The 22,381-nt window shown below is 33.0% G+C and overlaps 3 long non-coding RNA genes across 5 annotated transcripts; 2 read left to right on the top strand and 1 right to left on the bottom strand.

The window, feature by feature from the left end:
* The first annotated feature begins 422 nt into the window (after positions 1 to 422).
* On the top strand, positions 423 to 4,562 carry LOC120080579 (uncharacterized). Of its 3 annotated transcripts, XR_016529978.1 has the most exons (9): positions 599 to 886; positions 1,264 to 1,391; positions 1,491 to 1,621; positions 1,698 to 1,763; positions 2,278 to 2,338; positions 3,490 to 3,625; positions 3,737 to 3,814; positions 4,067 to 4,268; positions 4,374 to 4,562. It is a non-coding gene; the product is annotated as an uncharacterized LOC120080579 (long non-coding RNA). The 3 variants fall into 3 exon arrangements; XR_005482566.2 differs by lacking the exons at positions 4,067 to 4,268; positions 4,374 to 4,562 and having other exon boundaries at positions 423 to 886; positions 1,264 to 1,398; positions 3,737 to 4,004; XR_016529979.1 differs by lacking the exons at positions 4,067 to 4,268; positions 4,374 to 4,562 and having other exon boundaries at positions 584 to 886; positions 1,264 to 1,382; positions 3,737 to 4,004.
* Positions 4,563 to 10,414: 5,852 nt separating this feature from the next.
* Positions 10,415 to 12,856, bottom strand: LOC150035412 (uncharacterized). Its single transcript, XR_016530279.1, has 4 exons — positions 11,685 to 12,856; positions 11,516 to 11,603; positions 11,040 to 11,425; positions 10,415 to 10,962 (listed from the first exon to the last, which is right to left on the bottom strand). It is a non-coding gene; the product is annotated as an uncharacterized LOC150035412 (long non-coding RNA).
* A 2,513-nt stretch (positions 12,857 to 15,369) lies between these two features.
* LOC120079097 (uncharacterized) lies at positions 15,370 to 18,431 on the top strand. Its single transcript, XR_016530280.1, has 3 exons — positions 15,370 to 16,144; positions 17,339 to 17,825; positions 18,070 to 18,431. It is a non-coding gene; the product is annotated as an uncharacterized LOC120079097 (long non-coding RNA).
* The last annotated feature ends 3,950 nt before the right edge of the window (positions 18,432 to 22,381 follow it).

The following is a 22,381-nucleotide window of genomic DNA, read 5'->3' as shown; positions in this document are numbered from 1 at the left end:
CTGACCTTAGTCCTCAACGCATCAAGGCTTCAACGAAAGGTTCACACTTAGGCAAATTTCCTTCTTCCTTCCAGGCGCACAAGCAAGTTCTTACCCGAGAGATCTATGCTTCAACCCTTAGAATATTTCCCTTTTCCTTATCATTCTCAAACCTTTTCCTTACCACATAATACTCTCTTAAACTTAGTCTTCATTATTCTACTTATTATCGTATCTAAGTAGGGAAAATAAGGTTCGGGGTTTACATACCATCACTTGACATCACTCATAAATTTACTAATGAATTAAAAATGTAAGGTTTCACTAGACATAAAATTCAATTTTATATTATAACAAAATAAAAAAAATAAAAAATTCAGTGGATTTGGATAAAAAAACCAAACCAAACCAAATTGAATTTAAATCGTTTAGTCCAAGATGGAGGGAGCGAAAATGGAAGTTCGGCGTCATATCAGATGATGTCGCTCGCAACTTTTTTCACCTGTTGATGAATTTCCCGCAGTAGGGACATTCCAACGACATTGATTCAACCTCTACACCATCCCACTTCCCATCAACAACTTCAACAACTCTTCTATTGTTTATCTTATTGTTTCTTAATCCAACCAATTCATATTCACAATCCCCAATTCGAATCTGGCCAAAGATTTTTTTATTCTCTGTTTCCATGATCCAAACGCTTCTTCACTTCACCCCCACATACCCTTTTCTTCATTTCACACTCTCTTTCTCTCTTCCTTAGCTTCCCTTTTCGACCCTTAACTCATTGCCCTCAGTTTCTCCGATGTATTACCGTCCGTCCGGTAATCGAGAGGAAGGGATTGATGAAAAGACGATGACCCTTTTCCCCCTTTGACTCCGTTCTTATCTGAACGATGAATAAATGGTAATTGAATTTATTAATTGTGTTTTATTAATATTACTCAGCTGCATCTAAGAAAAGATGGAGAATAACGAACCCGTCTTTCTTTGTTGCCGTTGTATAGGGAACTGGGAAATTAGATGTCTTATGGAATGAATTCATAGTTCGACCGGGGAATCAGCTAGACAGTGAAAAGGGTTGTGATTAGAATGTAAATGTATAAGAAACTGCTACCTAATCTGAAGCGAAATTCAAATTAGTAAATAGAACGCAATATTGTTTTAAGTAAATTGGAATTTTCTGGTTGTTTTTATGTGTTACCTTTGTTTTAGAGAAGGGATTAGTATTTCCTGAATACTTTATGCTTTTCCCTCCATTGAAATCCATAAGTCGTTTTGCAGATTGGAGAACATGAAGGTGCTGATCTCTGGTTCCCAGTCCATTGAATCTTTTGAACTGGTGAATGTGTTTTTGAGCTAGGTTGAATCCTCGAGATATTAGAGAACTTGGGGGTCATCTGGTAACCATGGTAGAAGGTGTAGATATCTTAATCTGAAAAGGATGTGTTAAACATTTCTGTCATGTAAAAACTAAAAATGTTTGTGGGTTTTGATTGGTGCTTTTGAAGGTAATGACACATTGAAAAGATCACAGACGGCCTATAAAGAGGCATTGGATGCATTATTCTCGTTGATTGTCAACCGGAGATGCTGTGATAAATCTGGGGATCGATTTTAGTTGATGTTTGAGTACGTAAAGGTATTACTGAAACTTAACACTTTATTATTGCTGGTATACTTGGGCTGATGATCATTGAGTTCATTCAATACAATAGATGCTTGATTTGGAGGAGTCCATGTCGCAAATGAAGGTCATTCATGCAGCTGGCACCAAAGGCAAGGTATCATCATTATTTATGCAAGAATTGTGAAATTACAACCCCTACTACATTATTTCCTTCACATTTCATGTTAATTATTCAATAATTCATGCAGGGGGATCTTTTGTTGATCTCTAAGGTACACATGGGGTGGAGTGTTGATAATATATTAAAAGGATTAACTTTACCTTAATATATCCATCTAAAATTTTGAACTAGGTGTAACTTAACAACTATCAGTATGTCTTCGATCATCATTAATGCTGCTTCATTGAAGTCCCTTCTTTTGCAGAGGATTTTCCTCAAACTTACTACCTTCTCTATTGTACTTTTTTTAACCTAATTTATATTGGATTGTTTTTAATTTCCTTTTTTTTTTTTACTTTAAATTGTAAATATCATTTTATTCGCTTGGATGGGTAACTAATTTGCATACTACATACTACTTCAAATGTAATTTGTTCTTCATCTATTTTAGGAAGTAAAAACCTCATATCAAGGTATAGCCATTTTCATAGATTCTAATGCCTTTCAGGTCCAGACGCCCATTGCGCTTGGTATAGCTTCTCTGGGTTATGATCACATGGAACTTCTTGGTTAGCCTTCTCTTAACCTTGAGAATTGTTTTTTTTTTTTTTTTTTTTTTTTTTTTTTTTTTTGGAAAAGAAACGTTTGTCAACCGTTTACGTTTACTTTGGCTTATGCATGAGTATAGATTGTTTGTATCATGTTTGATAATGTTAGGTATTTTCTACTTTTTGCAATCAGAAAATCCCAACAAGAGCTACAAAACAGGGGAATAGTATCCCTGATCGATATGTATATTCAACTAGGAACAAAATACACTAAATCACAATGTCTCAGGATCAACTTTAACAAGATGAAAGATAAAGAGCAAAAGAAAGAAGATAACTCCCCGGCACATTCGAGAGTGCCGGAATACTCTCCTAAACCACAGCCTTCAGCCAAAATTTCCGCCCCCACAATAGAGCCTTCAAACCCTACAAAAACCCTTGCACGGGTCCCCACTCGCCATGTAACAACTGTACAACTCCTGAGCTGATTATCAAGCACTAATTCTCCTTCCTATCTCTTCTCTCGGATGTATGGATGATAGGGGACCTCACAGATAAGTGCTTCTAGTTGGAAAGTGGACAAGAACTATGTAAGACCCCTAGTTATTGGAAATAGTAGGATTATTAGTAAATATTAGGATAGTTATTAGAAGGGGCATTTTGGTAATTAGATAGTGAACTTGTTAAGGCTTTTAGGTATAAATAGAGGGAGTGAGTTGAGAGAAAGGGCAAGAAGTATTTTGTAAGGAATTTTCTATGGGGAATTTAAGGAGAGATTAGCCCTCTCGAAAGACTAGAGGTTATCTTGTTACTTTGCTTATAAGTTGATAGTATACTTCAATACATTTTCCTATATTTCTATAATTGAACTGTTCTTGAGTTTATTCTGTATTCTTGAGTATTGTTCTTGTTAGGAGAGATCCTAACAAACTACTTGAACTTAGAAACGTTTATATCATTTATAATTGTGTTACAAGTAGAGCCTATATAATGGTTTTCATTACTTTGAAGAGGTTGCATATCCTAAACCACTCGCCTGAACAGAAAAAAAAGTATGTCAATGGCAAGGCTTCATTTGTTCCCAACACTTTCAAGCATTGTCTAGCATGTGTCAGCTAACTACCAGTTGTTGGCTCAAATAATAATCTGATTATGGAGTGCTGTGTGCATAGGGTGGGAGGTCACTCAGTGGGACTTTTGGATACTAGAAAAGCAAAAGAGAAGGACTCACTAGTTGTCTAAGTTTAATAGGAAGCAGTTATTTTGTCAACCTTGAACGAATGTAATACCAAGGGTGAAGAAATTAAGGTAATGAAGAGAAAGCTAGTATCTTTAAGGCTTCAAACGACTTTCCTCAAAGTATGACCGTCTAGGAATAATAAATTTAATGTTTGTTGTTTCTCTTTCACTTTGGTGCAGCATGAGACTCCGGCTTTTACTGTGTTTCAACCTGATGAAGCCATGCATATGCTTAGAGATAAAGCTTCCCAGTTGGATGTATGTGCAGAGATCTTCTTCATTCGTATAATCACCATAAGACCTGACCCTTCCCATAATGTTTGAATTTTATTTTATTACACTATGACATGCATTGTTCATTACTACCTTATATTTGAAACAATGTCATGTTAACTTCGTACAATCTGAATTTTCTATTACTTGCTATTATAGATGTGAGCTTAAATTATTTCTCGTAGTGATCTATGCTTTTTTGCGTCTACATGACTACATGGTTGAACCTGAAACTAGATAATGAACTGCAACAATTTTGCACATCACACATACAACTTAACTTACCGTAGTGCTGCCATTGGACCCTGAGCTACTACATGGTCGTAAACTTGGGCTTGAAGGCGAGCACCAGTATCAAAATGCTGGTCTTGCTGTTGCCCTATCCTCCACATGGCTTCACAGGGCTAGCCATTCCAAACTGCCATACGTAGAACAAAGTGTAAGTTCTACATAGAGATTTGTCTTCAGTCTTCATAACATTATCTTGTGTTTTCTGATTCTTTTTTTTAAAAAAAAGAATATATATATATATATATGTTGTCAGAGGTCTTTGCCTGAGCAGTTCATAGAAGGGCTTACCACTGCCAACTTTGAAGGACGAGCACAGATTGTTCCTGACAGATCTGTTGATATCGAATCCCGAACATCTTGTATTTTATTTGGATGGAGCCCATAGTCCTTAGAGGATGGAGGTTTGAGGTTGATGGTTTTCTGCTGCAATAAGTCATAACCAGCCAGGGATTTTAAATCATCAGTCGGCAGGATAATGGTATATCTTCAAATAAGCTTCGAGATAACGATGAAGCAAGGAAGAAATCTCTGCAGGTGGATTTCAACTTTAGTTCAACTTTTCCTAGTTCATTTATTGCTTGTCAAGGAAAGATGGATTACACATAACTAAATTAGATAATTTCATTGTGAGAACTTGTAGAAATGGCATTGTTGGCCTGCAATCAATGTATCAAAGATGAGGAACAATGAAAGTTTCCTTTGATGACATTAACAAAGCATAACTCCCCCGGCATGGTCTCCCTCGCCTTCAAAGTGTTACGACGGTCCATTTCTCACAACACAAGACTGGTTTTTTTGGGAACAAGAAACATTTTTATTGATTAACGAAATAGAGGGGGAAATTCCAAAAACAAATAGGTAAGTACAAGCAACATTCCAATTGGAGACTAAATAAAATGATTGAAAAGGTACTTATACTTGCACCCATGAAAAGCAGTAGACAAAATCAAATCCATAAATCTATAAAAAAAGGAAAAAGAATCACCGGAGATACGGCCATTGTGCTTACACTAAAAGTCCAAAAGAAAGCATGCGTAAGAGCCAATCAAATCATCTTTTTTGTACCATCAAAACGATGACCAATCAAAAGAGACGCTAAAATATATAAGATCGATGCATGTCAAAGACCAACTAAAAGCATCCAAAACAAGTGTGCCAGAAATGTGAAGCAAAAAAGCAATGCATGAAAAGGTGAGCTGGAGATTCACAATTGCATTGACACATAATACATGAAGAGGGCGAGAGAGACGTGTAAGACATTCAACGTTCCAAACAATCAACAATATTAACAGCACCAAGACTAAACTCTTAGAGGAAGATTTATCTTCCTAGTGTAAAAATCCTACTAGATAGCGGAATAAAAATCCTTAATAATAGGCTCAGCTACCACCCACCAAATCATTCAAAAGGGATTTAATAGAGAAAGACGAAGAAGCACAAGAGACTACAATTAAGAATTAAGTGTCAAAATTCAGATAGGACCAATTGTTGTCTTCCTTTTTAGTTCTACCTTTCATAAAGAGAAGGTATTTAACTCTTAATTCATTTGTGCAGTGCTTCAACTTCTTTAGATGTAGTTTAACCTAGTATTATTGGACACTGTACGTACTACTGTTCAACTGTATGTCCGTGCGAGATCTACAATTGCTTCTTCCGCCTCTGATCAAAACGTGCGCAAATATCGGTATGTATTTGTCAAATTTTTGGAACTAAATAGTCAGGTGTTCTAAAAGGGTTCATACATAGTTATTTCTACATCAACGTGTGTGTGTATTTTTTTAATGTAAAGCCAATATAAAAAAGGCTCAACCTATACATGGTTTTTGGATCAATTCTCATTCTTGTTGCTCAAGGTATTCATGTATTTAAACTTTTCATTTATTGCAAGAAGATTCTTTTCTCCAATTTGATCATCCCTGTTAACTTTCTTTATTGATTGTCAATGGTAAAGAGAAACGCCAAGCTAAAATAAAATGGATCAAGGATAAGGATTGATATTTCAGGATTTAAAAGAGTGATCTATAGTTTATGACCTTAGGTACTAAATATAACATTACTCATAGACAAATAAAATAAGTTTGCTTGTATAATTGCCAATGGCAGTTTCATGTTCGAAGGGTATGGGAAAACACCATGCAATATGACAAGGTATTGTTTTTAGTGACTATGCAGACTTATTTGGGAATAGTAAATGTAAGTCCAAGTACTAAACTTGGTTTTTGTTCCATTTGTTCTTATAGATCATTATCCCCAATATAAATTTTTTTAGGCTAAAGGTATACTTTTACTAGTCAAAGTTTAAAATGGGAATGTAATAAGTGTCTCTAAGATTTCTCTTCTTGTTTAGATGGTTTCATGGATTTGGTTCTGTCTACTAGGTTGTACGGTTGCAAAACTAAGCACCTTTTTTAGAGTTTTTATCTTTCTTATTTAGTTTCCAATTGGAAATCTTTATTGTAATCACCTATTAATGCTTGAGGTCTCCCCTTATTTTAATTTTCCAATGAAATGATTCTTCTCTAAAAAAAAGTACCTAAAACCAATTGAGAAAAAGAATGGAAGTAAACTTCGGTTTCCAAAAATTTTCAGCCATTTTAAAATGACTTTTTATATGCTTAAAATGTACTTTTTAGCACTTATAAACTCTTCTTTTAAGCACTTGGAGGGTCATTCCAACCCGACCCTTTAGCATTAAACTTAGATGCAGCCTCGTGTAATGAGGAAACTTTCGTGCTTTCTATTTTTCAGGTTCTTTTAACTGATTGCATACATCTGGTGGGAAATGTGTTGAAATTAATCAAGTGAAGGATGTGATCTGTTTGGAGTTCATTGTGATGGGGACTAGGCTTTTGCTTGAACAATGGCATTGGGGCAAGAACCTGGCTAGATTCTCTTGAACATTCATCTTCTCAGACTTGCAGCCACAAGTCCACAACACCATCTTTGTTTTATAATTAGACCACAAGACTTCAAGTAATATTGTTCAACAGGGTTACATTTGTTCTCTATTTCATTAATTATTCTTATGCTTCAGAACTGAGCAATAATGAAGATTGGCAATATTGAAACTATTCTTTATGCATCATATTCTTAGATATTATATTATCATTATAATAATTGATAAATTTATTGAAATAAATTTATAAAAGTTCACAAGATCTAAATCTGACACAACCTTGAGTTCTTTAACATCCTCAAGAATTCAGCATCTTATCAGTAAGATGACTAAATTGCCTAGGTAGTTGTGCTGGTTATTATTTTATCATTTTATTTATTATTTGTTTTTTGAGTTTGAGTAAGTGATTCGAGTATGTGATCTCTTTGATGAAGGTATGTCGTAACCAATTAGCTAATGTTGAGGTTGACCTTGAATGATTGATCTGATTGAGCTAAATATCAGACGATGTAATGTTTTACATTTATAAGTATTAAATCACCAATTGATTCAAAAGCTTAAGTTGATGGATAAACGTAAATTTAATATATAGCATAATCTAATACTCTCCGTCATTATTAGACTTGAAATATGTAGAAGACCCAACAAGTGGATATCAATATTAATTGGGAAAGAAATAACATTGTAGAAATTTGATTATATGACCTCTTGGACTTTCTATTTTGATACCATATTAAATCACTAATTGACAAAAAAAAATTGAATTAAGATATTATTTAACACCAAGAAATAGTGCAACAACTGTATGGTGATTATGACATAGTTATCGTGTTAATCTAAACATAGTTTAATAAAATAGTTTTGAGATCGTGTTATGAAAGTTCAGTTGGTAAAATTCAAATTGGTGATGTGTTCGACTCAAATCTTCAACTCTCAAAAAAAAAAAAAAGAAGAAGAACATATATTTCTATCTATAAACTATAATGTAATCAACAAAACAACCAATTTCTATATTGCTGTGTGATGTTAATTAATGGAAAATTTTGACCTTTACAAAAATTGTAAAGCATTTGTTAAGAGAGATGAGACAAGGCCCATCATTTAAACAAAAATATATCCATATCAATGAAAAAAATCGTTTTTTCCCTTCTGTTTACATATTTTTATTCAAAACTACAGAATTTGATATCTAATTATTATTGTTTTTTCTGACAAATAAACTTTGGAAATTATATTAATTTAAACCCTAAAATAATAATTGTATCAATTTAAGTCTCGAATTTTCTAAAGTGTATCAACTTAAACTCGGCATTATGTGTTATTTGGATAAACATTATGTGAAACTTGTAATTTTATCAATTAAATCTCTAAACTTATATAATCAAATAATTTAGTCTCTCGATTAATATTTATTTGAAAATTGTCCATTCAAATTATAATCATCAGTTTTGTTAAATCGACATTTGTAGAAGTCTATACACCTATAAGAATTTATGCATGGATGATTTTCACATGTAATCCTAATAAATCTTCTAAATTGATTCATTTATAAAAGTTTAATTGATAACATTAAATATTTTGCATGATATTTTTCAAACTAAATTAGAAGGAAGGTTTAAATTGATATACTTATTAAAGTTTGGAGTTCGAATTGATACACTTATGAAAGTTCAAGGTTTAAATTAACCATATTTAGTTTAAGGTTTAAATTGGTATAACTGTCAAAGTTCAAAAGTATAAATTGGTATTTACTCTTAATTTTTTTTTTATTATGATAAAATGTTGAGTTGTAATAATTAAAATATGAGATGCTAAAATAAGTTCAATTAACATCAAACATGTATTATGAATTCTAGATTTTCAATTTTTTCACACCATATATTGTTGAGATGAAGTATTTTATCACTCCCCAATTTCAAGATAAATGATTATTGTACAACAACCCTCATCAATCAACATTAATGACAAATATAATTAGAAATATACATAATAGTCTTTAATCTTTTGAAAATAGAAATTTGTAAAGAAAGAGTTTCATTGAAAACAAATTTTTTTTTTTTCATATTTTCATATATATATATATTTGGTAACATATTCAAAACTTAAATTACAATTTAAATAAATTTTCAAAATATAATTGAAAATATATTTAATTATTCACTAAATACTAAGTAAATATAAACCATTACTAATTAATTTCTGAACTTGTTTTATATTAAGCTTTTTGTATAATTGTTATTTTGTAATATCATATAATATCATATAATATATTACATACTTTAAATTTAACAAAAATAGTTGATTTTATAACATGAAATAGTATAATCATTATTGTTTTTATTATTTTTAATATAGTTCTCCATTTTAAAATTTTGAATTCAAAATTTGGATGTACCGAAAAAAAAAAAAAACTGTTTTCAAGATTTGTATAAATACGCCAACTAAACCTATTCACTAAACTCAATGAATATGAAAGCATAAAACAAAATTGAGTTTCCTATTAAATAGACCCTAATATCAACTTTTAATGTACTAAAAATTCATACTCTGATAATTTCATAAACATAAATATAATTTTGTTGTCATATTCAAACACGGAGAAAAATTATTAAAATACTAATGAATACAAGAGTCCCTACGAGAATAATAATAAAATAATGGATACAAGAAATTCAACTGACCCATCAACAAAATTATTTTTATTTCACCTAGCACGTTCAAATATGTTAAATAAAACTATAATTTTATGAGTTCTTTTTCAAATATAAGAAAACAAGGGAAAAATTAAAAGGATATTGTCCATTTAGAAACTATTTAGGAAAATATTGTTGTTTTCAAACTATTTGTAAAAATATTATTGTTTATTTTTTTTAAATAAGTCGAGGGTAGAAAATTCGACTTAGATAGGTCGAATTTTGAACCCTCGACCTTCCTTTCATTTGTACGTCGAACTTTGAACATTCGACCTTGCCCTTCCTAACATTATTATTGAGTCGGTTTAATTATCATTCCGGAAACCTTCTTCTATCAAAAGATCATATTTCTAAATTTTCATAAGATCCCCTGGAATTCCTTCCAAAGTTTGTTGAATAATTTTTACGAATTCTGTCATCTCAGCAAGTCTGACTAAATAACGAGCTAATGAATCTCTTTCTTTTTGCCACTGAACTTCCCTATCAAATTCGAGAGCGAGATTTTGATAGCGAGAGTTTGAGAGAGCAAGATTTTGAGAGCGAGAGCGAGAATACCGTACAAATTTTTCTTTTTTTTCTTTTTTAATTATTACACATTCCACCTTCTTCTTTCTTTTTTTCTTTTTTTTTTTTTAAATTTTCTATTTTATAAAAACAATTTCTAAAAATATTTTATTATTTTATTTAAACTCTAAAAAGAATAAATTAAAAAAATAATAACTCATAAAAATAAAAATAAAAATGTAAATTAAATATCTCATTTATATAAAAATCAATGTGTCCCACAAGGCGGACGTCGTCGATTTCAAACTGGTTGTCGTCGTCGACTTCGAACTTGAGGTTGCTTGGGTTCTTCTTGATATTGCTCTGGTACCACTGTAGGCGCTTCATAATATAAATATTCATTATGCTCTCCACGATCCCGACCATGTCCATGCACGTATGAAGACAAAGGACCAACCTCTGAGTCATAATGTCCTGAACCAAATGCTGACATCATCATCATCGGACTATACATAATCAGTTTGACTCTGCGTCTGCATCATAGGGGGCAACTCTTCCACATTATGTGTAACCTCATCAAACTCATCCTCTTCTCGAACAGGTCCTCTACGTCCAGGAGCTGGTGGAGGAACAACAAGTATATCGTACATATAATGAATTTCCTCTATATAGCTTTGGTTGTCACTACATATAGCAAGAACTTGGTTCGGATCATTCGCAACCTCACGGAGTCTACTATTGTTCGATCTCTATGAATTATAAAACAATTAGACAATTTTAAAATAAATTTAAATTAAAAATAATTAGATAATATTCATTCATTTACCAGATGACCCACAGCTACTCCCGGACGAGTGACGTAACGTCTTGTGATATTATTATATCAATGAATATATTCTGGAGTGACATCTGTGTCAAACTGTTTAAAAAAAACCCCACTGCAATAAACCTTGCACGATAGTGTCATTGCACTACCAAGTGTGCTACTTTTTCGGACCAATCTCCAGTCCTTAGGTCAATATCATGCAGTACGGGTTCAGTATTATAAGGCGATGGGACATCCTGCTGAAAACCGAATTGTCTCATCACCCTGTCAGCCACTCACCAATGTGAAAATATATGAGAGGAACTCATCGTCCGCCATATGTTTTGACCATTCATACAAAAATTAGACAAAGTATGCATAATAATTTTGTACGACTCCCAAATAACCTGAAACACAAAATATTATATTAGAGAATATTAAAGACAAATACAATAAAAATGTGAATAAAATAATCAATTAGGTTTAGTGTAATGTACCTGTTCAGGTTGAAGCAGATCAAACATGTATCTATATTGGTTGATTGCATGTGTGGCTGTCCTAGTCACACAAAATTTGTCTCTCCACCTAAATTTTTAAATTGATAATTTAGAATTTAAATTAACTAGATCAATGATATAAAAATTAAATTGAATTAAAACAACATACCGAGAACCGTAGGCTCGTCCAACTAACTGAGCGTCATTAACATGATGTAGCTGTGGAACCATTGTTGGAAATCACTCCCAAGCCCATAGTTGCAAAAGTATGAGAGACCCAGCTATCTCTTGAACCTCAGGTCTGGTTGCTTTGCGTAGTTGTCTACAACCATGCCAAGCATGCTCCACCCCACGAATACCGCCCCGCATCATGGAGGTTAGCTAACAGTGGCAGGAACATCAAGTGAACAAAATGACTTGATTTATCTGAAAACAGACTTCCACCCATCATTTGTAGTATATATGCTCGCGCATATCTTATGACGGTTTCCTCGTCTGCATCATCTGTGAGCTCACGAAATTGTGTTCCTAACCATATTAAACTTAACCTCGATCCTTTAATCTTGTCAGCAGGTGGGGTCGCACCGAGGTAAAGTTGACAAACTTCTAACCAGTCATCGTACATCACTCCAGTGACCGGCTCACTGTCAACAGGTAACCCTAATAACACTTCTATGTCTTGTAGAGTGATAGTGCACTCTCCAACAAACATATAGAATGTATGCGTCTCGGGCCTCCATCTCTCGACCAAGGTTGTGATCAGATGCTAGTCCAACTGAATAAATCCTAATCTGGCAACCCCATAGAATCCAGATGTGCACAGTAGTGGTAGTATTCGAGGGTGGAGCGGGATAGTGCGCTGGAGAATTGCCTCTCGACGTCTGCAAGATATTTGTAAAAAACTCACGCATTTAAAGAATGTTATCTTCTTTTCTCAAAAAACTCACGCTCCAATGCATCCCTTATTTCTTCTCTTTTTTTCTCGAAATAGTTCACGCATTTGAAGAATGTTATCTAAGCAAGAGCATTTATAGGCAACATTCGAGCTCCTTTGAGGATTCCATTTATGCACTCTGATAGATTTGTCGTCATCCATCCATATCTGAATCCTCCATCATGTGCTTGAGTCCATTGCTCTAAACTAATGTTGTCAAAAAAACTCAGATAGCTCCGATTTATTCCTTTAATATCTTCAATTGCTTTGTTGAACTTTCGAATTTGAAATTAACACTCGGCACGATAAACATAATTTTTCAATGAATTAAATTTATACTTTTATTGAAGTTACTGACGATATGTCGTAAGCAGAAACGATGGTGACATTTTGGTCCCGTCCAACCATTTGCTGGGTTGTTCACTACTGTAATATACCAGCATGTCGATCTGAAATTAAACACACATCTTTGTGTGTTACAATTTCTCTCAGGTGTTTCATACTTAGTGATCTCAAACAAGTCATCATACCGAGCGGTACTGTTCATGTAACAAGTGACAAGCATTCGACATTCCATGCTCGCATTTTATGGCCATTTGCTCACATTTTAACATGAACTACGAATATTTTATTGAGGACTACTACAAATTGTCAACGTATGCTGAATGTTACTCTCCTTAATTTCAACCTGTACCGCATGAAGATTACTGGATCACGCACCTTAATATGCCCGTCTTACATCTTGATCTATCGTTGTTGAGAAGACCTGGCAGACTGAAAAGTTCACGTTATCACAACGAGATGGATTGAACATAATCAGCCACTCGACAACGATGTGGATTTTGTAACCAGTTAGGACATAATCGAAGGACATAATCGAAGGAAGTGTCCTTCGTTATTAAGACGGGCTCCAGATAGTTAGGGATTGAATAATAAATAACTTTTTTATTATATATTCATTTTATTGTATATTCAATTTTTTTATTATAATTTATTGCATATTCAATTTTTTTATAATAATTTATGGTATATTCAATATTTTTTTTTTTTTGTAATCAATACATTATAATAATCTAATATATTCAATTTATTGTCTAATGATTATTCAATTATAGTATAATAATCTAATATATTCAATTTGTTGTCTAATGATAATTCAATTATAGTATAATAATCTAATATATTCAATTTGTTGTCTAATGATAATTCAATTATAGTATAATAATCTAATATATTCAATTTATTGTCTAATGATTATTCAATTATAGTCTAATATATTCAATTTGTTGTCTAATGATATTCAATTATAGTATAATAATCTAATATAATTCTAATTTGTTGTCTAATATATTCAATTTGTTGTCTAATGATATTCAATTATAGTATAATAATCTAATATATTCAATTTATTGTCTAATGATTATTCAATTATAGTATAATAATCTAATATATTCAATTATAGTCTAATGATTATTCAATTATAGTATGATTATTAGCTTTTTTTTTCTCTTTTTTTTTTATATATATTTATATGGAAAGTTCAAATAAAGTGAACTCTCGCTCTCTTAGTCTCGCTCTCTCAATCTCGCTCTCTCCTAAGATCTGGCTCTCTCACTCTCACTCTCTTAGTATCGCTCTCTCCTAAGATCTCGCTCTCGCTCTCTCTCAATATCTCACTCTCTCTGTTATTGTTGTTATTTTTCCATTAATGATTACTAGCTTTCATTTCTTCTGGAACAATCACAAACACTTTGATTATGGATCTACTACCAGAAACTAAATACGTAATCTTAGCATTCAATGTGTATTCCTGAATAATCTCATTTTTCAATTATTCAACCATTTCATTTTAGCAAGTTCAATGTTAGTCAGATTAGTCAATATAAACTAAATCTCGCTCTCTCCAACATTCTCGCTTTGAATCTCGCTCTCTCCTAAAATCTCACTTTGAATCTCGCTCCCTCTTAAAATCTCGTTTAACATCTCGCTCTCTCCTACTATCTCGCTTTGAATCTTGCTCTCTCAGCCCACTTATCTCCTTAATCGCTTTGAAGTTTCGACATGTGTGTAACCTTTGACAACCTAATATACAAAATTTTGTTCGTAGACAAAGCTAATTCGGAATTGTCTTTCATTCCAAGGCATAACTTGTATCCATGTGCTTCATATTCGCCTGGAGTTAGCTCCCAGAAATATAGTCATCCCCACCCCCTCACGTCAATCCCACAAACCTCCGTCTAATTCGAAATGATAACAAAATGCATAGGTTCGAAATGATAACAAAATGCATAGGTTGTTAGAAGCAGCTTGAGTACACAGACACATATAGTATACCATCTCATTACTTTATTTCCTCTATGAGGGAAAAAAAATGTAATAAACCTGCAATCTCGATGGTGGATGTGTGTCGAAACTTCAACCTTCGACAACCTAAGTGAGATTCGCGAGATTTTCCTTGTCGAGGGTTGAAGTTTCGTCTATGTATTGTTTCCAAGTTTTTCTTTGTTCGTCGAGTTCTCAACGTTCGACCTCCACATTAGTCAAGTTCTCAACGTTCGACCTCTAGCCTCAAACTCTCAAAACAACAATATTTCTCTATTGTAAATTTTTCCAATAAATTCTAACCCATTGATTTTTTTTTAATTTTACAAAATAAGAATTCTTAATAAATAAAAAATCTCAAAAAACAATCAACAATTTCAAATCCCTAACCTAGATTATGCAATTGGATTTGTAAAACGAAAAGGCCATTTCTTTTCTTTTCTTTTCCTTTTTAACTAAAATAGAGCAATTTAGACCTAAAAACAATAAAAAGACAGAAAAAAAACATCTGGCAGAGTGGCATTTAGCGTAATAAGGATTCATTTTCCAGCGTATTTTCCGTTTCTATTTTCCCTTAATTCTCTCATTTTGCACATATAATTATAATTATATAATTACCGAATGACACCCTCTCCCAAAAAAAAAAAAAAAGAAAAGAAAAAAAAAACCCCAGAAGGGAGAATCTCTGTGTAAATTGATTTGCAGAAAAGTTGAAACTTTTCTGCAAATCAATTCCAACAGAATCGAATTACCTCTTTTTTGATGTCTCTTGCTCAATCTCCCGATCTCTCTTCCGACGAAAATGCCTTCCACGGCGATGATCTTCACGACGCCGCCTTCGTCAGCCGCGGCTGTTGCCTCTGGCTCCCTTGCCTGAGATCCAATCCCTCGCAGTCTTGGTGGGAGCGGATTAGGGCAGCCGATAACGACGATGAATGGTGGCTTAGAGGCTGGAAGAGATTTCGCGAATGGTCAGAAATCATCGCTGGCCCTAAATGGAAGACATTCATTCGTCAATTCAATAAGAATCGCAATCGTCAATCTACTTTCCGTTACGATCCTCTCAGTTATTCTCTTAATTTCGACGAAGGTCCAGCTCACGACGATCCTTTCAGCGACGATTTAGTCCGCCGTGATTTCTCCACTCGATTCGCTGCCATTCCGGCCTCCGCTAAATCGTCAATGGATCTAGGTAAGGACGGTCCGCCTTTCATTTGATTCCGGAGCTACGGCGGAGTAGATGGATGCAGAGTCGTGTGGCTCCGGAATCTCGGTTGCCGATCGCCGGAGCCCCCCTACGCGGTGGTTGTCGGTAGTGATTCCGGCGAAGGAGGAGCGGAGGGGAGATTAGCGTTTTGGGGACGATGGAAACGGTGAATCTGAATCGGTTTAATTTCTAGCCAGCGTTAAAAATTAAAAAGTCGTTTTTTCTATTTTTTTTCCCCTTATGTTTTTCAATTTTTTTGAAGATTATTTTATTTTTTTATATAAATATATATATTTTTCAAATGAAGATTATAATGATTTTGTAAAATTTGGGATTGTAATTTGTTGTATATGATTATTGATTATTGTGTCTGGTGAATCCTTTGGTAGAAAGTTTAGTAGAAGCCTTAGGCTCACAATTTTTGGATTCTGTATTTTCCAATTGCAAATTTTGAGTTCCATTATAAATTTAATCATCTCGTAGTTGACACATATATATTCAATATATCTCGAACATACACAATTTACGAAATTTAAAGACCTAAAATAAGTCTCCAAATTATTAATTTCGTGTCTAATAGGTATGACATATTTTAAATTATTGTAATAAACTTGCAATATTAATATTGTTGTTTTCAAAATTTATTAGATAAATATTGTTGTTTTGAAACTTATTAGAGAAATATTGTTGTTTTAGGAGTTTTAGGCTAGAAGTCGAGAGTTGAGGATTCGACTAATGTAGAGGTCGAACAACAAACAAAGAAAAATTTGGAAACAGTACGTAAATTAGGGTTGTCGGAAATCTGACAAGGAAGATAAGTAGGTGAAACAGATTCTAAGAGAGAGCGAGATTGTAAGAGAGAGCGAGATTGAAAGCGAGATTGTAAGAGAGAGCGAGATTGAAAGCGAGATTTTAGGAGAGAGCGAGATTGTAGGATGGGACAATCTCCAACATCTATGGAATGTATGCGTCTCGCTCTCTCCTATAATCTCACTCTCAATCTCGCTTTCTCTTACAATCTCGCTCAGAATCTCGCTCTCTCTTACAATTCAAAATTCTGTTATTGTTGTTATTTTTTCATTAATGATTACTAGCTTTTTTTCTCATTGGTCATGTATGTATATATATATATATATATATCTATGGAAAATAAATAAATTTATTGTATATTCAATTTTTTTTATTATAAAGTTGTACATTATTCTTTTAATTAAGTTGTACATTATTCTTTTAATTAAGTTGTAAATTATTCTTCTAATTAAGTTGTACATTATTCTTCTAATTAAGTTGTACATTATTCTTTTAATTGAGAAACATAAGTATTTTTTTAATTGAGAAATAAATATTTTTTTTTTTTCAGATCATGGCTTTAAACCCAGGACCTGTTGATCCCGATGTTTTGTACGACCAGTCCATTCATCGATCATCTGTTGTATGGCGAGATCGTACTACTGGAGAAATATCTTGCAGGCGTCAAGAGGCAGTTCTCCAGGGCACTATCCCGCTCCACCCTCGAATACTACCACTACAGTGCACATCTGGACTCAAATACTACCACTACTGCGCACATCTGGATTCTATGAGATTGCCAGATTAGGATTTATTCAGTTGGACTGGCATCTGATCACAGATGGAGGCCCAAGACGCATACATTCTATATGTCTGTTGGCATACATTCTATATGTCTGTTGGAGAGTGCACTATCACTCTATAAGACATAGAAGTGTTGTTAGGGTTACCTGTTGACAGTGAGTCGGTCACCGGAGTGATGTACGATTTCCAACAATGGCTCCACAGCTATAACATGTTAATGACGCTCAATTGGTTGGATGAGCCTCCGGTTCTCGGTATGTTGTTTTAATTCAATTTAATTTTTATATCACTGATCTAGTTAATTTAAATTATAAATTATCAATTTAAAAATTTAGGTGGAGAGACGAATTTTGTGTGACTAGGACAGCCACACATGTAGTTAGCTTTGATCTGCTTCAACCTGAACAAATACATTACACTAAACCTAATTGATTATTTTATACACGTTTTTATTGTATTTGTCTTTAATATTCTCTAATATAATATTTTGTGTTTCAGGTTATTTGGGAACCGTACAAAATTATTATGCATACTTTGCCTAATTTTTGTACGAATGATTAAAACATATGGTGGACGATGAGTCCTCTCATATGTTTTCACATTGGTGAGTGGCATCTTCTTGACAGGGTGATGAGACAATTCGATTTTCAGCAGAATGTCCCATCGCCTTGTAATACTGAACCCGTACTACATGATATTGACCTAAAGACTGAAGATTGGTCTGAAAAAGTTGCACATTTGGTCGTACAAGGTTTATTGTAATGGGGATTTCTCTTGAACAGTCCAAAATATATTCATTGGTATAATATTATATCACAAGACGCTATGTCACTCGTCCGGGAGCAGTTGTGGGTCATCTGGTAAATTAATATTATCTAATTATTTTTAATTTAAATTTATTTTAAATATTGTCTAATTGTTTTATAATTCACAGAGATCAACAACCGTAGACTCCGTGAGGTTGCGAATGATCCGAACCAGGTTCTTACTATATGTAGTGACAACCAAAGCTATATGGAGGAAATTCATTATATGTACGATATACCTATTGTTCCTCCACCAGCTCCTAGACGTAGAGGACCTGTTCGGGAATAGGATGAGTTTGATGAGGTTGCACATAATATGGAAGAGTTGCCCCCTATGATGCAGACGCAGAGTCAAACTGATTATGTTAGTCCGATGATGATGATGCCAGCATTTGGTTCAGAACATTATGACTCAAAGGCTGGTCCTTCGTCTTCATACGTGCATGGACATGGTCGGGGTCGTGGAGAGCATAATGAATATTTATATTATAAAGCGCCTGCAGAGGTACCAGAGCAACATCAAGAAGAACCCGAGCAATCTCAAGTTCGAAATCGACGACGACAACCAGCTCGAAATCGACAACGTCTACCTTGTGGGACACATTGATTTTTGTAATTATTTTTATATAAATGTGATATTTAATTTACATTTTTTTATTTTTATGAGATATTATTTTTTTAATTTATTCTTTTTATATATTATGAATATTAATTATTTTAATATAGAAGCTTTTAAATGTCATTGACATAAATAATAACATCAGATAGTCTAAATCTAAAAAGTTAGGTAAAAAAAACTTCAAAATCAACACTCAAAACTTTCACATGAAAGTCTATAAATAAGACTTTATTATTGATATAAAGAACAGAAATTTTAATCCCAGTAGTGAGGTCAATAGTTTAAAAGATTTTACAATAATGATCTTGAATTTCTTTTGTACATTTGGTACCAAGATTTTGATGAAGTTTTTTTTTCTTTTTTCTTTTTTAAATTATAAATAATAATAAAAATTTTTTAGAATTTTTTTTATAACATGAAAAATTAAAAAAAAAAAAAAAGAAAGGAAGGAAGAAAGAAAGAAGTGGAATGTGTAATAATTAAAAAAAGAAAAAAAAAAGAAATTTGTACGGATATCTCGCTCTCGCTCTTTAAATCTCATTCTCTCAAACTATCGCTCTCTCAAAATCTCTCTCTCTTAAAATCTCGCTCTCTCTCTTACTCTTTCCTCTTCCGTTCTCTCCCAATACAAAATTATTTTTAACACATCAAATAATTATGAGTGTTATGAGGAAGGTCTTCGGAATGAGAAAGATCTTTCGTTCTCTCCACATCAAATAATTATGTGGAAGGTCTCCAGAATGATAATTAAACAGACTCAATAATAATGTTAGGGCAAGGTCGAGGGTTCAAAGTTCGACATTCAAATGTAAAGTGAAAGGGGAAGGTCGAGGGTTCAAAATTTGACCTATCTAGGTCAAATTTTTAACCCTCGACTTATTTAAAAAAATATATATATATTTTTACAAATAGTTTGAAAACAATAATATTTTCCTAAATAGTTTCTAAAAGGACAATATCCTTTTAATTTTTCCTCTTAAAACACTAAATCCCAAAAAAATTAAATAGATTCATTTCAAGCATGTGGGTAAAAAAAAAAAAAAAAACTAGGTTTGTTCACTTTCAATTACTTTAAGGCCAATGTATAGTTTGAAGACATTTTAAACATACAACTCTACAAATTTTAGCAATATATCATAAAATCAGTTAGATTCACTTTGAGAAAATAATAATAATAAACTTGACTCAGTTCAAATACGTGGTTAAAAAAACTCGTTATGAAAAGAAAAAAAATGCTTGTTTGAATAATATGAACCAATTTTTTGAGTTTTTTTTTTTTTTTTTTCAAAGAAAGAAAGAAAGAAAGAAATTGTGTATCTATTATTTGAAGAATTTCAGAAAATGGTCATATTGGTTTAAAAGTTCCTTTTTTCTTTATAATATCCTAAAACTCTAATCCCAAAAAATTATAGTTGGTTGAAAAAATTGTTAAGTTCACGATTGGTTAATGCTAAGGAAGAAAATGTGCACGTTTCATTAATATGAATCTATTTGTTTGGGAAAATTTTCAAAAAAAAAAAAAAAAAAAAAAAAATCAAGTATCTAGAAACTATAAGATTATCTAAAAAGGTCAGATTGAACATTTTTCAACAAAGAAAGTTTTTCTTTTTCTTTTTCTAATTGATAGATCCTTTTTAACATATAACCCTAAGACTTACAAGTAATAAGTATGCAATTGTTGTGAAAAAATGATTGGTGACCAAATAAAGTAAAATCGTAGCTAGATTGAGAATAATAGTGATAATAATTGATGACCAAATAGGGTAAGATCACAACTAAATTAGATTGAGAATAATAATGATGAAGAAGAAAGGGGAGTGACACACAATGATTTTATATGGAAGACTTCTAAACAAATAGGGTAAAAAGTACGGGCAAAGATAGGAGAATTCCACTATATAATATAAAAGTTACAAACCTTCTTTCTTATTGAGAAATATCAAGCTCTCTTATAAGAAGAAATTCTCTCTATTTTTCTCTCACACACTTTGTTCACTTGATGGAGCTTTTGAAATGGTTTGGCAACACCGAATCCGCATCTATTAATAGCCCAAAGAAACTTGGTCACCAAGAAAATCTAATGGGTCCAAATTGGACTTGATAAATGTAAAGAATCTAATGGCTCCAATTTATCCTTAATGTGGAAGATCCAATTTGTTCGAGCTTTCATTTACAGTACTATCATTTACTACTTATTATTGCATCCCCATTGATGATAACCTTGTGGGCAGTAGGATCCCACAGACGATATCCCTTCACACCATCAACATTCCCCAATAGTAGACATCTCCTGGATTTTGGATTTGACTTTGTAGTTTCTTGGGCATTGTACACTAGACTTCTGAATATATTGAGGTTCAAATAATTAGTTGGCTTGTCAGTCCAGATTTGCATTGATGTCTTCAACTCAATTGCATTTTATTGAGTACAATTCGCAATATAACAAGCGATACTGACTGCTTCTACCCAGAAAGTCTTCTTTAGGCTTGTAGCTCTGCATTGCACTTATTTTCTCGAACGAGGTTCTATTCCTCTGCTCTGCTGCTCCATTTTGCTAAGGAGTATAACCCGTAGTGATTCACCTTTTAATGTCTTCTTGATTACAGAATTCTACCAACTCGTTGCTTGTATATTCTCCTCCATTATCTGTTTGCAAACAATTAATCTTCTTGTCAGATTGGAGTTCTACTTGCGTTTTGAATACTTTGAAGACTGACCACACATGTCTTCTTCTTGATAGGATACACCCAACACCTTTTGGAGTAATCATCTATGAAGGTTACAAAGTACCTTATCCCTCCCAAAAATGTAATTGGTGCTTGCCATACATTAGAATGAACCATTTCTAGAATCACTTTACTTCTAGATTTTGATGTGTTGAACTTTAATTTGTGTTGCTTACTTGTAACATAATGCTCACAAAAGGGAAGAGACACCTTAGTTAGCCCTACGAGTAGATTCCACTCTGCAAGAATTTTGTTCAGACACATGTCCAAGTTTTTTATGAGAGCTTTTCACATGGACTACTTGAAGCAACTGATGCTTCTCCTTTTTGCAAAGTTTCTTCCTCAGCATGTACAAGTTTGCATTCACCTTTTCTTCCTTCATATGTGTTACGAAATTGACAATTAAAGAACAGAAAAAGGAACGTAGAGATAGAGAAGATCGACACACAGATATACGTGGTTCACTAACAGTGTGTTAGCTACGTCCACGGGCAGAGGGAGAACAATATTATTAGAGAGAATGTTTTTAGAAATTACATCATAACCAATGCCTCTAAGGTTAGAGAGTTTATATAGCGCACTAATCTAAACCCTAGGGTCATAATTGTAAATAACTACAAATAAATAAATATGCTTAATACGATTCAAGACATTTCAGC

The sequence above is a fragment of the Benincasa hispida genome, chromosome 6 (assembly GCF_027475165.1).
Source record: "Benincasa hispida cultivar pf3 chromosome 6, pf3_genome.v1.1, whole genome shotgun sequence".
Taxonomy (NCBI): domain Eukaryota; kingdom Viridiplantae; phylum Streptophyta; class Magnoliopsida; order Cucurbitales; family Cucurbitaceae; genus Benincasa; species Benincasa hispida.
Note: the sequence above shows the minus strand (reverse complement) of the source record. Positions and strands in the feature narration are given on the sequence as shown.